Here is a 6,000-nt window from a genome sequence, read left to right as displayed (position 1 = left end):
TGATATTTTCGTTTTAAGTTCTTTTTATTATTTGAATTTATTTATTTAATAAAATTATTGTTTTCAGTAATATTTAGTACCTACTTTAGAATAAGTTTTACATTAATAATATTGTGTGATTAAAATGTATGAATTCTAAATAATATTTTCAAGTTTATAGTAATAAGATGAGGACTCTATTTTGCTTGGTTACGTATAATTACTACACGGTTTTAATAAATTATACCTACAATTGGCTACAACTTAAGTTTATTAAATAAAAATTTTAAAAAAGAACTCATACTTACTTTAATTTTTTCTTTTTACTAAATTTCTATTATTAGGTACCTATTCTATAAACAGTATTAATAATTATTAATAATCAGTAGGTATAGTAATAATATATATATTTTTATAATTACTATATTATTTATTCTTTTGTCTCTAAAAATTATTATGAAACCAATTTATGTATTGATAATTTTTTTTTGATATATATGAAACTGCCAAGTTCGCATACAATTTTATTCCTTTTAATAATTCGATTTTTTTTTTTGTAAATAATTTATATAAAACTCAGGAATTTTCCTACAATACTAATTTTACGTATAATCTTGTTATAGTTTTTTCATGATTTCTAAAATGTACTCCCCAGTTGAGGATACTGCGAGGTGGGCTTGCAGATTTTTAATGAAAACAGGAAACTCCAATATTTAGATTACCTACAAAATACTTATCTTTCTCTGATCTTTCAGTATATAAATGAAACCTGCTTTGAAATAACAAATAGGTAGATAATAAATGTCAAAAGAGAAGTATCTAAAGCCATTATATCTTACAAGTATACACGCTAATATCTGGTTGATTAGCAGTTGGGTATACTTTTTTAACATAATATGTTTGAATTAAGTTCGGGAGATAAATATTAAATTTGGCGATTATTACATACTTTAATTGAATCGGATTCAGTTCAGAATATATGGAGATCTATAATGTAGCCTTACACATTCAATTCATTAAATTAATTGAGATTCGAACTACTGGATATAAAAAATTATTTACGAATAAATGAGGAAACTTATCGTAAACTATTATCAATGGTTGTGCCTTTCAATTCAAAAACAAGATACTTCGACAACATAATACAAAAAAATATTATTCCGCATGAGAGATTAGCAGTTACTTTATGATTCCTTGCAACTGAAATAAGTTACGAGGCCTTAAAGTATACTTAAGGTATTTCACCTCAAGCTCTTGGAAAATACTTTAGGGGTGTGTGATGCTTTGTACCAAGTATTCCGTAGAAAATAATTAAATGTAATTACACAAAATACTTTAATGAATATATCATAATTTTTTTATTCGATTTAAAATCATAAAATAAAATATGTAATTAAATCTATGTAAGTATGTATAAAGTTAGTTATTTTCAAGATAGTCTATAAAATCGTCATTTTCTTTACATAGATAGTTGTATAAATACCGTGTTCAGAATAATAAAGTTAATCTATCTAACATAGTTAATATTTTATGTGAAATTATAAAAAAATTAGGAATATTAAATTATGAGTATGCTGTGGAGTAAAAATAGAGGGGATTTCAGTATAACCTCTCCCCCCCCCCCTGCAAGGACAAAAGAAATACTATTTGAAATTTTTAGAATGAAAAATATATACGTCATGAAAACTTTAACGTATGTATAAAATGTAGTATTTGTCAATTATTATGAATCATGATTACAAAAACAATGAATTTTCGTTCAAGGAGGTATAAAAATAGATATTTGTTATTCAAATAAATACTGTGTAGATTTAAGTATTGTTTATCACTATTAAGTATTAGTAAATAATTGTCATTGTGTTGTGGTTTGTTGTCCATATGTGTCTATTTTTGTAGCTGCGTACAGGCTAATAATAAAATGTAGTGTATAAAACTTGTTTTCAATTCTCTAATAAAAATACCTATTATTACAAATATAATTGCGTGAACTTGGAATATTTTAACTATGGTCTTTGAATGAACTTAAAGGCCTTAAAGCATTGGGTGAAACGTAAAATACTTTGATAAACATAAGATGTATAAAATTAAATCCTCCCCCTATTAGAAAACTGAATATACGCCTCTGTGAGTACGCAGAGAAAATTATTTTTATTCTTATTAATCTTAAAACACCCATAATAATAACATATACTAACATTATTATTTATTAATTTATAACCTAGTCGTCGATTTAAAATAATAATAATTTAGGTAGGTACATCAGTTAATGTTAGATATTGATTAATAAATAATTTTTATTATAAATTATAACAATTACAAGAATATTAAGTACAACAAAGTTAAGTATGTTACGTTTATACCCATGTTATAAATTATAATTTATTACCTATCGTTCATTATAATAATTATAACCACTTATGTTTCAAAAAAAATGTTTACCATTATAACCTTACATAATACTATGTATGTTTATGTACTTACTATTAATATTGTTCTATTTTGCAAACCAATTATTTACTTTGTGTACCTACAACCTACTGTTCCTATAGATAGTAGTCATTGGGCCTACTTATGAAAGTGTATTGTACCATTTGTACCTATATTTAATAATGAAAACACAATTATTTTTTAATTATAGACCATCGCACTGAACATTAGTCTATCTTATAGTATAATTTCCAATACAACAATATTTTTAAAAAACCTTTACTCTTGATTCTGTACTTAATAAAAAAAATGTACGCGGCCGCACAGGTATCCTTTTATGATTGATGTCAAACTGCATATACATTTAAAAATGTGTAAAGTGACTTCACTGCTACTATAAATATGATAGCACTATCAAGTATCAAAACTTTGAAATTTCAAACAGTTCTGAGTTAGTGATGGTAAAATGCTATTTATTTAATTAGCAATAGCATTGATTATAAATAGTTTTTTGATATTTTGTTTTAAACTTATTATAGGCAATAAGTGTTTATAATTTTTTTTATCAAAAATTTTAAAAAGTGTAAAGTTTGTTCCTTATTTAACTTTCTAACTATAGTTCAAGATTTAAAAATTTAGCTTAAAATATCGTTTTGTATTATAATTTATAAAAAGAGAAATATTTAGGCATTTAATAAACTATATATGATTGTTATGACCAAAATAATTGATATCATGTGTTTTTAATTACAATGTGTCAGTAATCTGTACTGATTTCTAATTATTTATGTAAATTTTAGAATTTAAGAAATTCATAAACAAGTCAGGCTGCTATTTCTTATAGGGTTAATATATAAATACTTAATACATCATGTTATTAACAGCACTGAAAACAATTTAAAACCTTATAACATTACTTTATCTTATAAACTATTTTAATTAATTTTATAAAAATAAGTTAGTCTCGAAAACATATTTACAGTTAATACGATGAGTTGAAATTTTTAGATTACCAGACTCGTCAATTTTGAATTCATCATATTCGCGTGATAACCTATTTACCTATACTATTTATACTGCAGTGTTATTAATACGAATAGATATAATTTGAAATGTCCAAAATTAATTTTCCTTAGAATCTTCAAACAATAGGTATGATAAAAGTACAAAGAGTACCTTGTCGATAATTCCTTTTTTTTTGGGATTTAATATATGTTGGTTATTTTTTTATTTATTTATTATTTTAATAATATGTATCCTATTTGGTTGGTATATAATATTATAGCACAAACTGATAACGATACAAAAATAAACAATTATAATTATTTATTCAAAAGGACATCTTTCCGTGTGTTGCGAGGTCCAACCAGTTCTTCCGGATTGCCCCGGAAACACTCTACCCCTTTATGTAATTGCATGGTTATCTCTTCGGGGCGGGAGACCCGGATGTTTATCCGGGAAACCCTCCTGGGGCGCCACCTCTCCTTAGGCGCTAGGTTAGACGTGACTGAAGATAACCCATCTATAATTATAATATGCAATCGATTTGTCCTATTTATAATGAATGTTTTAACTCTTGTTGGATAAGTAGGTACTCAGAATAATACTAATCGGATGGACGTCCCAACTGGTTATTTTCGGATTAATTGGATACACTTTTCACATGGTAATGTCCAAATATTATGCGATTAACGTAATTTGGTGTCAAGGAATCATCTCTATAAATGGTAATGGTTTGAAAGTTTATTAAAACTTATATATAACTATATATAAAATAAATAAAATAAACTTAATTGTTTATGTATATTTACTAATATGATTAAGGATGTGTAATTTGTACACTTTAATTTTATTTCAATAATACGAATACAGCTAAGTTATATCAATTTTGATTAGACATAATATGTATTCTATTTTTTTTTCTTAATTGTTTTGATCTTTACCTGCAGTTCGCTATTCAGCGTTTAAGTTGTTATTTGTAATTTCGTATTATTATTTTTTAATGATATAGGTATAGGTATAAAAATAAATTGCTTCATCATCAATATATATTTCTATGAAACTCAGATATTTCTATAGGTACGTTATTTAAAGCCTTAAAGTAGGGGTGTTTACTTTGAAATTTATAATTTTTGTATCATATTATATAAGCATATATATATATATATATATATCAATTTTTTAACATATTGACACAGTTTATGTTAATGTTAAAAACATATAGTCCAGTTTTGAATCATTTAATAATGTTATTGTAAAAAATGTATACATTTTACTTTATAGAAATAATAACGAATAAATAGACTAGATATAAATAAATTATATGAATTTTTTATTGTTTCGTTTCAAAAAAATAAAATGTAGTTACTCTAACGATCCACCTTAGTATTACAACTAGTATATACCTACTTATCAGTTTTACTTTAAAATTACGTGTTGAGCAATTAAAAAATGTTTCATTTTATTATAGGTGATGACTATTGACTGCCCGATTGGTATAATAATAGGTAGATTAATCATTTGCAAACATATACAAATTTAATTCATAAATTAAATCAGTCACTAACATTTACCTCACTGATTTTTTTTTCAAATTATTCGTGTTGATTTTTTTTTCTATTAGACTTCCTACCTATCTATACTATCAAGCTATTTTGTATACACCTATTTATACAGCTATGAAATAAAATAAAACTATTACAAAAGCTATATTTTTATTAAATATTATAGATTAAAATGTATGATTGTATTTTAATTTAATAAATTATATTGAAAGGATGTAAAACTTGCATGTCGATAATTTTCTTTTGGAATTTAATAGCTGTTGTTTATTTTTTATCAATTTATTATTTTCATAATATGTATTTTATTTGGTTGGTATGTAATATTGTAACACAAACTAGTAACGATACAAAAATTAACATAAACTAATAAAATATATTTAATTAATTAATACTAAATTATGTTTCTCGACAAAACCAAGTTCACTTGCGCTTTATTTTTAATAGCTGGTGCTGTAGCTGGATGGTACATGACAGAAAGTCGCCAAAACGATGTGAGTGATTGCTGGATTGGATATAATATTTAACATAATAGGTAATCGTCTGAAAATAATTATGATAATAATAATAATTATTATTATTATTGTTACGGTATATATAAAATAAGTTAATGATTTAATACACAGGAAATGAGATGTGATGAAGACGTGATCCTTATTATAGAAGACTATGAAGTTTCCATAATTACATCATGTGTTTTAATTCCTATTTTCTTCATAATCGAATAGTCCCAACTGGTTATTTTCGGATTAATTCAGACAGCAATATTATATTATATTCTATAAACCCAGAAAAAGAAAAATTTTAGAAAATTTTTTTTAAATTATATAGAAAAAACATTTAAAAAAAATTAAAAATTGAATAAATTCTATGTAAAACATATACTTTTGTATTCGTCATAATTTAATCAATTTTACTAACAATGGTGAAACTCGTTGTAAGTGAATACCCAAGGTCGGTAAAACTCGCTGTATGTGAATACCCTAGGTAGCTGAAAATCGTTTGAAGTGAATTTCCTTGGTCGGAAACAGAA

The sequence above is a fragment of the Melanaphis sacchari genome, unplaced genomic scaffold (genome assembly GCF_002803265.2).
Source record: "Melanaphis sacchari strain LSU unplaced genomic scaffold, SCAv2.0 Contig0_pilon_pilon, whole genome shotgun sequence".
Taxonomy (NCBI): domain Eukaryota; kingdom Metazoa; phylum Arthropoda; class Insecta; order Hemiptera; family Aphididae; genus Melanaphis; species Melanaphis sacchari.
The sequence above is the reverse complement of the archived record's forward strand: the minus strand, read 5'-3'. Positions refer to the sequence as shown.